The sequence below is a fragment of the Crotalus tigris genome, unplaced genomic scaffold (genome assembly GCF_016545835.1).
Source record: "Crotalus tigris isolate CLP2741 ecotype Arizona unplaced genomic scaffold, ASM1654583v1 scf7180000017833.3397121, whole genome shotgun sequence".
In the NCBI taxonomy this organism is placed as follows: Eukaryota; Metazoa; Chordata; class Lepidosauria; order Squamata; family Viperidae; genus Crotalus; species Crotalus tigris.
Window position 1 is genome coordinate 1,593,209 of NW_024096661.1, and position 12,363 is coordinate 1,605,571.

Below are 12,363 nucleotides of genomic sequence, written 5' to 3' on the forward strand. Positions count from 1 at the left end.
GTCAGCCTATTCTCCAAAGCATCTGAAGGCAGGACAAGAAGCAATGGATGGAAACTAATCAAGGAGAGAAGCAACCTAGAACTAAGGAGAAATGACAGTTTAGAACAATTAATCAGTGGAATGACTTGCTTCCACAAGTTGTGAATGTTCCAATGCTGGAACTTTTAAAAAAGAGATTGGACAACCATTTGTCTGAAATTGTGTAGGGTTTCCTGGCTGAGCAGGGGGTTGGAGTAGAAGACCTCCAAGGTCCCTTCCAATTCTGTTATTCTGTTACATTTTGATGCTGTTTACTTAACAGCAGATATGCACACAAGTCTAGTCCACAAGAAAGACATTAGACTTTGACTTCCAGTTTTAATGTTGCAGTGTTGCAGACGCAGGAAGATGGGGCTCTGCCTTTCACGTTTTGCCCTGCTGGAGGACCCTGGAAAGGGTCGAAAGTTGCACTGTAGAGGCGGAAAGCAAAGAGGGGACTCTCATTGATCACGTGTGGGGGCGAGTCCTCCCATTTGATCCAAGGAAGCCCTCCAAACCAGCAGGGAACGACTGGCTACATTCATTTAACCAGTCTGAAGCTGCTGACAACAGACGTCAACAAGTACTACCAAGCAACCTTACAGCAACATAGATGAAACTGGGTAAGACCTGATCCTTTCTTTATGACTTTAAGACCTCTTCCTGAAAATCTGCCCAAAGCACTCCCCCAGATGAAAGAGGGAAAGGGAATTTCTGCCCCATTCCCTCAAAAAAGAAAAGCGGCAAATTAATTACTTGGGGGAAATGGCAAAACCTATAAGACTTATCTGGAATTAATATATACATACAGCTTGAAAATTTGGGGACTAAAAGCGTTTTTAAGACCTTTTTTAAAAAAAGACTTGAAAAGTTTACAATATAAGTTTTGGATCTAAAAACTGGAAAGCAGCATTGATGACATCTAGTGGTGAATTACAGCACTACAATTTATTTATGCCTAAAAGAAATCTGGCTTGAAGCCTAGAACTAGATAAGACTTTGGCTGGCCTTGGAAGTTTTTAATATTGATAAATTGCAGCTGAGAAAAAAGGAACAGGCTTGGGGGCTGCTTCTCTGTGTGGCAGAGACAATAAACATTCTAAATTTGGCCTGTCTGAATTCCGAACATAAATACTGACTTTCAGAACTGTATTGTGGATCTATTTTCTTGTAGAAGAAACATATGGAACACTTTGGATTATAAATCTTGATTCTTAAACAATCTTCAGTGGTTCTTTTTTCTCCCTGGATAGAAAGGATATATTTCTTATTGTTTAGGGGAGATTCAGGAACAGACGGTTGGATAAATCTATAAAGGCTACTTATAAAAAAATAAAATGGATGTTTCATATTCAGCATTAAATAGTAAAATACCATCTTTAACATCTGTTTCTAGTAGCCTTAACTTGCCATATCACCAAGAAAATACTGATGGAACATAGAAAGAAATTCTCTCCATGTTGAAATTAATACAAAAAACAATTACTTTAGCTTGTGAGCAGGTTAATAATAACACAAAGGAGATAAAAGAACAATTTTCTAATTTAAATCTACAAACTCAGAAAACAACTACAGAGAAGGAATCAGCAACCTAGGAAATAGAAGGAAAACTAGAGAATGCTGACACAAACATTGACAATCTAAAGGACAAAACTAATGACCAGACTCAGATAAATGAAAACTCAGAAGACACAATGATAATATTGGAAACGGAAAAGACATTTTATAAATCAAGATTTCAGAATATACTGGATGACAAGGAAAGAGAACTGATGGAATGGAAGATAAAGTCATTAACAGAACTGTGAAGAACTGGAGAAGGAGGGAGGTGGTTTAATGAATATCAATGGGCTAGCTCTTCCAAAAACATTTTAGCTGAACTGTTTCTCTTGTTTCAAATAATATATACAAAAATAGAGGAATAATTATTTGATGATCCAAATGCACTGACTTGGAAAGTTAGTTGGCAAAGAAAGAAAGAAAGCTAGAGTAGGATTGAAGGAAATAGAAGCTTTGACCTATTAGATGAGATGCTATATTATTAATTAGAGGTTTGAATATGGTTAAGAATAGATTGTTAGAAATAGAAGTATTATTATAACTAGGATTTGTAATCAGAATATTATATCTTGGTATGAGAAGGGAAATAAGAATATGTTAAGAACTTTGAATAAGGGATGCTTTTGGTTGCCCAAATATAACTTGTTTTGAAATTATAAATGATTGGGATAATTTGAACATGGATGAGAAATTAAAACTGAAAAAGCGAAAATAGGATGCTTTGGCTAGAAAAGATATTTTAAACTGATATTATTGATATCATTATAAAAATGTAACAAATGTTGGTATGCAATTGTATGTTTACTAACAATAATAAGAATTGTATTTGCTTAGTGCAGAAAAATGATTATCACCAAAAGAAGAGAGGATGTACTGGCGGGTATAATATTGGACTTAGTTGGAAGAAGCTTATATGTACCACAGAATCACTAATGGACTCAGTCATCACGTTGTCTATTGAGCACTTGTTTGTAGAAATAGAAAATTAATACAACATTTTATATATATATATAAAAGAAAGACATTAGACTTTTCACTCTAAGGATACAAGATGTACTCTTAGACTGATTTTTCATTTCAGAGTTCACATGACATGGACAAAAAAATAGCCTAAGAGAGTCATGGACCATTTCTAATCACTTCATATCAATATGCTAGACTCAGTGTGAAGATATAACACAGAATTAAATTACAGAGCTAGCCTAAAAGGCAAATTTAATAAAGAATTAATCAGGATTTTTAATATAAATTATACACCAGAAATACCTATTAGCAGAGTTTGGAATATTATGAAAGCATAGGAGAGGAGCTTAGTTATCAGCAAAACTAATCATATAGCTAAGCAAAAAAAAAAAAACCGAACTCAAATTTTTAAAAAAGTATGATTACAAAATAAAGCATTATTAGAATAGCCTCAGGAAAAGAAGATCAGGAAAAGGAAGAGTTTCAGAACACTTTGTTTTAGAAGTGAATTTGAAGCAATAGAAATTCATTCATCGTATGGCCTATAGTACCAGGGGTAGGCAACCTTGGCTCTTTTATGACTCATGGACTTCAACTCCCAGAATTCCTGAGCCAGCCATGCTGAGGGGAAAGGGAGAGGTTTCCAAGTTGAGCCATGCTGGCTCAGGAATTCTGGGAGTTGAAGTCCACGAGTCATAAAAGAGCCAAGGTTGCCTACCCCTGGCCTATACAAATCAGAACTATAAATCTGGTGATAAGAATTCGAAACACATGGTAGTATTAAGCCCTAAAAGTGAGAAACAATTTGTATAGCAAGCATCTGCAATAAACACAAAATATTATGTTAGAAACTTGAAGATATTGATGAAAAATGTTCCAGAAATGTTGAGAAAGTCATAGACTTAGGAAAATACAAAAGAAATCAGAATCCACATTTACAATACCTAAGATGAGAGAAAGAGAGATTTAAAAGTCCCTTCACTGCAGCACCATAAAGAATGTAAACAAATCAAGGCTGAAATATTAATAGAACAATTTGGCATTTGAAGAATGGCAATGGATCCCGTGGTCAGGACAGGCGATATTTTATAAATATGTCTAAGAAAAAAAAAATGGTCTTGAAGCTTTCAACCTTTTGACTCACATAGTAGAGAAAGAGGCAGTCTACAAATGCAAAAGATGCCAAAATCACTAGTATTTATTTATTTAATCAGTCAATTAAACTATTTGAATGGCCACTCATCTCCTTTCCACAAATCTGATCACCTAACAATTAAAAAAATAAGAATACACCACACACACACACACACACACACACACACACACACACACACATCCTATGGATCACATGTTAGCCCACAATACATAGTCCCATATCACTTATTAACTAAGATGCTAAACTAGCATGTTCCACCAATGGTTAGAAGACTTGAGACATTTAACCAGTGGTAGGATTCAAATATGTGAACAACCGGTTCTCTGTGTGGATGCTGCTTCCAGAAGTCCATTCTGGGTCTGGGCAACAAAAAATTAGCTACCGGTTCTGCCGAAGTGGTGCGAACTGGCTGAATCCCACCACTGCATTTAACAGAATCTGTTTGATTAGACCAGTGGTTCTCAACCTTTTTAATGCCGCGACCCCCAACCGGTCGTAAGTCGAGGACTACTCAACCGGTCATAAGTTGAGGACTACTCAACTGGTGCAGCACCGTTTGCAGAATGGGACTTTTGGCGGGCTCAGCAGGGCAGAGACAGCCTGGACAATTCCTATGGGCTTTTGAAAGCCAATAGAATTAGACTCTATTCAAGAGAGTCTATTCTATTGGCTTTCAAAAGCCAATAGAATAAAAGGGAGTAACACAGCTAAGGAAAAGGGGAAAAAAATGGCGGACTGTGTTGTTTGGTGACCCCCGTGAAATGGTCGTTCGACCCCAAATGGGGTCCCGACCCACAGGTTGAGAACCACTGGATTAGACCGAACTAACTGCAGAGTTTACAGAAACATGTACTACTCTTCTTAGCCTTATTCTTCACTGTAATTTTTCCAAAATGAAGACCTTCGGGATAATTATATACTATATACAAATCTTTTCATTCTAAATTAAATTTTAGCAAAGCCTTTTTACATTTATTTTCCCAACTATATTTCCAGTTGAATGATTCAGCTAACTGATGGTAGGGGAAACAGCAAACGATCTTCAACTTCATTTGCTTTAGCAATGAAAGTCATAGAATGGGAGACAAGGTACCTCAGAGATCAACTAGTTCAGTGGTTCTCAACCTATGGGTCGGGACCCCATTTGGGGTCGAACGATCATTTCACGGAGGTCGCCAAACAACGCAGTCCGCCATTTTTTCCCCTTTTCCTTAGCTGTGCTACTCCCTTTTATTCAATTGGCTTTTGAAAGCCTATAGAATAGACTCTCTTGAATAGAGTCTAATTCTATTGGCTTTCAAAAGCCAATAGGAATTATCCAGGCTGTTTCTACCCTGCTGAGCCCGCCAAAAGTGTCATTCTGCAAATGGTGCTGCACCAGTTGAGTAGTCCTCGACTTATGACCGGTTGAGTAGTCCTCGACTTACGACCAGTTGGGGGTCGCGGCATTAAAAAGATTGAGAACCACTGATCTAGTTCAACTTTTCCCAATGCACCCAATGCTAAAATCAACCCTTGCAACTTCTCAAACAGATGAACAACTCATACCATTAAAAAATGTTCCTTGTTGTCCTATCAAAATCTACTTCCTTGCCATTTAAACAATTGTTTCTTGTTCTGTCTTCTGCAACAATTCTGAACAAATCTTCCCAACTTCTATATAACAGCCTTTAAGATACTTGAACACAATTATTGTATCCACAATACCTGAACACAATTATCCCTGCGTTCTTCTTCTTGCCAAGCTAAACCTACCGTAAATGCCGGCGTACAAGGCGACCCGGCATATAAGACGACCCCCGTCTTTATAGCCGGGCCGCATTCCTAGAACGTTGTCTTATACGCCGGAAACTACCAGTATTTCCGGCGTATAAGACGATTCGGCGTATAAGACGACTCCCATCTTTGGCGCCGATTTCAGCGCTCGCGGAAGTTGTCTTATACGCCGGCATTTACGGTACTTAACACCCCAGCAAGCAAATTACAATGATACAATGATAAATTGCAACATGTTGCTAAACGCATGTCATAAATGCTATGATTATATTTTCAGTTCTGATATCTGACAAAAGAATACAACATTTATTATTTGCGTAATACAGTTTCATGTTTGTCGCTTGACACACATAATGATTATCATGTTCCAACAATTTGTACAGGGTCTTCATGACCTTCTTTGCTCTCTTCTGGACATTCTTTCTTGAAATGTGGTATGCAGAATCCAGTACAAAATTCCAAGTGCAATTTGACAAATGCAGAATTGAAAGGAACAATGACTTATTATCTTGAAAATTTTGTTATTACCCTGGGTCTGTATTTCCATTTTCTGTAGCTGCATCAAATGTTGACTCATGTTCATATGATTTACCAAGATTCTCAATTCCTTTTCACATTCTGACGCTGCTATCCATCCCTATCCTCCCTTTTGATTTTTCCTAAATATTGTACTTTGTATTTTTCCCTGTTGAATTCATATCTTCCCAATTTCTGGCCACTGTTCCAGCTTATCAAAATCCTTCTGAACCATGAAATTGTCCTCAAAGGTTTTTGCTATTCTCCCTATCCTTTTGTAATCTGCAAATCTGATGATTTTATTTTCAACCTAGTCATTTATACATAGCGCAGAGTCTAGAAATTCTTCTGAACCTTGAAATTGTCTTCAAAGGTTTTTGCTATCTTTCTATAATCTGCAAATTTGATAATTTTATTTTCAACCTTGTCATTTATAAGTAGCACAGAGCCTAGAAAAAAACCCTGCATTTCAAGAGTTGCCTTCAGCTACACACACAGTCATTGGTGTACACTAAATGAGGAATTGTCAACCTGCTCATTATCCATCTAGTATCAGGCCTCTTACTGTTGTTTTCCTGTTTTGCCAAGTGCTCTGATGAACTCTAGGTAGACAAATGCCTTATTTCAATGATGGACTTAACTGGTTCATCCAGTTGGCAATTTTAAGATGTGTGGATTTCAAATCCCAGCATGGCTGGCTGAGAAATTCTGAGAGCTGAAATCCGCACACCTTAAAGTTGTTAAGGTTGAGAAACATTGGGTTAATCAATCAAACAGGAAGATTCTCATGTAAGGGAATGACCAAAGTCATCTAGGAGTTGATGAACTATGCCCTTTCCCCACCCTCTTCCTTTTATTAATGACTAGCAAAATAAGCTAGTTTGTGTCATTTAATTTACTTTCTGTAAATTAACATCCAGGAGATTATATTCTATATTTATCACCTAAGTATGAAAGAACGTATCGTGAGAAATCAATGTGGACTTCTTGCTAACAAAAGATTTAGAAACAGTGTATTGTACATAAAAACATACCCAGGAGCTGATATATATTTTATTCATAATTGAGGAGGAACAAAATGAGGATAAGTCTGAAAACCATCAAAAGGAAATGGAAAATACAAGGAATGATAGGAACTACAGGATCCAAAGGTTATCACAACATAGAAGCAAAAGAGAAAAAAATGTGGAGGGAAATGTTAACAGGAACGATATTTATGAAAATAGAACACGATTGGTATGATTGATACAAGTACTAATGAAAATTTCTGATAAGTAGGAATGGATGGTAAAAGTTTAGTGCTAATGGAAGAACATCATCAATAAAAAACATAAATATGAAAAAATATATATAAAGGAGTATCAGAAGATCAGAGAACTATTTGATCTGCAAATGAAATTAGTAATAAACATAGGAAACTATAAGCTAAATACCATACTTGTAAATAAGCATAAGAAATAAATGAAATTATAAGTGTACACAGAATTCAACGTGCCAATATACTGATTGGTAAGGAAGGAAAATAATGGACATTGAAGGATAGCTACATACATGGGAAAGTATATATGAAAGATTTTTTTTTGTTTGATTTTTGTTCCATCTCTATCCTAACAATGGTTAATGACAGGATTCCGCCTTGAAAATATATGCAGATGATGCTGCCACTCTTGCTCTAAACTGGAAGACTAAGAGCCCTTGGACGTTTACTTTTCACTATTCTGAGGAAAAGCTCAACACAAATTATCCAAAATCAAAACATTTGATATTTTCTAAGCATCTAATGAAATATGTCTGGCAGATCAGTGGATATGAAATAGAACAAATTAAATGTTGACATACCAGGGTGATCTCCAAGCTTCAAGATCCTGAGTATTACACACGCTATGGTGTCTGTTCAGAGAACTTTGGCTGTGATTTTCACATTCTTTTACCAAAATAAGATTTATGTCTTCTCTACAATTAGTTTTCCAGGGTAAGACCAAAATGTTCTGGGGTGCCTCCGTCTCCAAGAACTACTTTCTTCTAGAGACAGTTTAACCAAAGTTCTTGAGATTTACCTTTTGGATCCCTCAGTGGGGCTTCAGTACCACCCTTCACTTCCAGGCAGGTCTTAACTTATATACAAAAGCACAATTTGGGATAATTAAGATCATTCACTGGCTTCAACTGACATTCTTTCTCAATAATTTAGCTCCTCTGTAGTGTCAGACAGCTTCTATTCAACCTGGAAGAAGATCTTGAAAGTAAAAATATAAAAATGAGTCTGTCTGTGTAACAGCCCTACATTCTTTCAGCTTTACAAACCCAAAGAAATTTTCAAACAGTAAATGATGGAAATCCATTGGTAGAGAGAGAGAGAGAAAAGGAAAAATCTAATTAAATACAATATTTTCTCCCAATTAAATGTCTGCATAATCTTGCTATTGAAAAATACTACAGGGTCTTTATCTTAGCACATTTTAATATATTACCTGCAGCTTTACTAGAAAGAATATACCAATATATCTACTTCATAGAGAGATTTGTCTCAGTCGTTCAAGAACAGCTGAAACTGTGTGCTGTTTGTTGCTATATGCTGATTTTATGATGAAATTTGCCTCCAGCATTAAACTTCACTTCTAAGCAAGTTTCCTGGCAGACCAGACACATTCTATATCTCACTTCTTACAGATCATTATGATTGTGTCACTTTAAAGTTGTCAAAATCTGTTTCAGAATTTGATTTCTTTGGAAACAGGGAATAAAACAAGGTAACTATTATTCAACCTGCTTAGAAACAAAGATTGTTATGTTGCAGCCCAATATAAGTGTTATGTCATTTTATACTGTTCTGTGTTACAATGAAGTACATTCTTTTTTACACTTTTGTAAAGTAGTTTTATAATGTAATCATTATGCTTAAGTATCTTAATCTTTTAGTATTCTCCTACTTGAATATTATTGTCTCACTTTATTCTGTTGTCTTTTTTCCACTAGTTTTATTAATCATTTTATGTACTTCCATTGAGTTCTGTAAATTCTGTTACTTAACTGTATATTTTTCTGGTGACCATAATAAAAATGTTTTATTATGAGTGAGCACATTATCCATTTTTTTTCAAAACAACAGAACATCATAACATAATTATGCAAATTATATAGAGAGAGAAGCAATTAAAACATTTTGAAAATGGCAGTATGGTGGGCAAAATTGGCATAAACATTTTAACAATATTGTTGACTATAATCTCTGATACACAGATGATTCTAAATGAATGGATATAAGATTAATACCTATATCTATACTCCACCTAAAATAAAAAATGGGGGGGGAAATGCAATGAATGCCACATGATAAGCTTGATGTTTTGAAAATATTTCACAAAATGGTACACAACAAGTTTTATGGAAAATGTGAAATGTTTCGAATGGAATCCCATTTGGATTCTTAAAAGGATTAGTTACCAGAGATGCTAAATTTAGTATAGGGCACTTAAAAGAGTATTAGAGAATTGAATGTGAATATTAATGCCTGTTCTATTTTTTAAAAAAGCATTTGATTGAATGTAGTATGGCAAGTTGCTAGATATAGTGAAAACTAAAGGGTGTGTGTGACAGGCTATATTTTATTATGAATTTATTTTGAAAGCAAACTGCAGCTGTTGAAGTAGAAGGAAAAAATGATAAAACAATTACATGGAAAGTGACAAGGAATTGTATTAACATCCTTTTAATTTAATACATACTTTAGAAGAATGTCAGAAAGGTATTGACATTAATGACATAATAATAAATTATGATATACAGATGAAGCAATTCTCTAATTAGAGAGTCGTGTTTATGTGCATCAGCTGAGCAAATTTATTTATTTATGAGTAAATAAATGCAAGCACTCTCTAAGCGGTGTACACCAGTAAGCAATGTATATATATATATATTTACATTGCCCCCAACAATCTGGGTCCTCATTTTACCTACCTCGGAAGAATGGAAGGCTGAGTCAACCTTGAGCCGGTGAGATTTGAACCGCTGACCTGCTGAACACAGTCAGCTAAAGTGGCCTGCAGTACTGCACTCTAACATTCATAGAGTGCACAGCACTGGAAGAGAGAAATAAGCACATTTGGGGCAGGAATAAGCAGATGTCTTAAGCTCTTCCTCTCTGATGCTATGCAACTTAAAAATTACATCTTCTCTCCCAATTTTTTTCTCTCTCCACATATTTTTGTGCCAAAAATTCTGGGGTACCTGGGATATGAATCTGTTTTTCTCAGAAGTGGAATATTGGGGTGTGGAGCAAAGATTTGGATACATGGAGTATTGTTGTTGTTGTTAATTGCGAAGTCGTGTCCGACCCATCGCGACCCCATGGACAACGTTCCTCCAGGTCTTCCTATCCTCTACCATTTTCTGGAGTCCATTTAAGTTCACACCTACTGCTTCAGTGACTCCATCCAGCCATCTCATTCTCTGTCGTCCCCTTCTTCTATTGCCCTCAATCTTTCCCAGCATTAGGGCCTTCTCCAGTGAGTCCTTCCTTCTCATTAGGTGGCCAAAGTATTTGAGTTTCAACTTCAGGATCTGGCCTTCTAAAGAGCAGTCAGAGTTGATCTCTTCAAGGACTGACCGGTTTGAAGGCCTTGCAGTCCAAGGGATTCTCAGGAGTCTTCTCCAGCACCATAGTTCAAAGGCCTCAATTCTTTGGCGCTCAGCCTTTCTTATGGTCCAACTTTCACAACCATACATTGCAACTGGGAAAACCATGGCCTGGACTATACGCACTTTTGTTGGCAGGCTGATGTCTCTGCTTTTTAGTGGTTTAAAAAAATTGCATTGTTTTATCCATAATTTCTACTCCCAATTATTTTTGTGGGTGCAACTACTCTTATGGTCTTTGATCTGGTCTCCTTACTGCCATATTTATCTGCCATCAGCTTTGAGTTATAGCTTTGTTTTCTGGCAAGCCTCCCTTTTTCATATATCTCCTTGAGTAGAGGTGTTAAAAATTTCTGATTAGAATCAAGTTCTTTTTCCCTTAATCTTATTTTATTCTTTCCCCTCCTTATTCCTGTTCTTTTCTGTCCTTTTTATTATACAGTAATTAGCGGTTGATATTTTATTAATTTGATATTTCTGTGGCACACTCTATCAAGGCTTCCTAGGCTCCCAAGTTTATTAACTGGATGGCACTTTCATAATGAAGAGAACATAAAATAAAACAGCTATATCTTTTTCTGAAAAATTAATTGTATTAGCAAGATATGAGCTAATGAACATCAAGAAGCTCCTTGTTTTTCTGTGAAAGCTCTATTGTATTTGTAAGATGTTGACCTTCAAAACAAAAATGCCAGTGGGCTGTTCATCCTCAACAGACTTCAGGTTTGTGGGATCCATACTGGTTTTTTGCCAGAACCTCAATAATTATCAGCTGGAATAAGTTACAAAAGACATAGAATGAAATAATTGGAATCTTGACTTTCAAAATGTATTGTTCATTGGTGGATGAAATTTGGAACTTTTTTTTAAGCCAAAGAGAATAAGGAAGTTTAACTCAGTGAGGAATAACTTTTGTGGAGCCAAAGCATACACTGGCCCGTACCACAAAAGAGAACACAATTTCCTCACACAAAAATTAACAAGTAGAATGGATCAAAATTAAATCAGATGTATTACCTATGAATAGTAGCTATATGCAATCAGTTTAATTTTCATATGAATACAAAGATTCCCCATCTCAACTGATTCTCTTAAATAAATTAAGAAGCAAATAAGAAAGACCTCCGTTTTCTCATCATAATATATATGGGGGGCTGCAAGGCAAAAGAGATTGTAAAAAGTAGAACTGCAATATAGCAGTTAAAATGCCAAGGTGTAATCAATCAGACTGGTCTGAAAAACTTTTTGTATATACTCCCTTGACTCAGTTGACAAAGAGGGGAGGAGAGCCTGTGGCTTGGTGGTTAAATCACTGCCTAGAATGTAAACTGCCCAGGTTTGAATCCCATAAAGGGTGTGGCTAACTGATGAGAGCAGAATGAGCTTGAAATGGCCATGTTAGTCTCCCAACTTAATTCTTTAACTCTTTGTCAAGAAAAAAGAAATCTGGATTTGTAAATGTTTTGCAGTAGCGACTTGAGCCTGCTTAATGCCCCTAGTTGGGGGGGGCTGCAAGGCAAAAGACAATGTAAAAAGTAGAACTGCAGTGTAGCAGTTAAAATGCCAAGGTGCAATCAATCAGACCGGTCTGCGAAAATGCGAATCCTGGGCATATCTGTTCAATGACACAATCCTCGATCTCCGGGAGAGGTATAAACCAATTGTTTATTGTTAAAAGAATTATAAAACAATAAAAACAACTATTTACAATATTAAAAAACAACTTAGCTTTTGCTGGT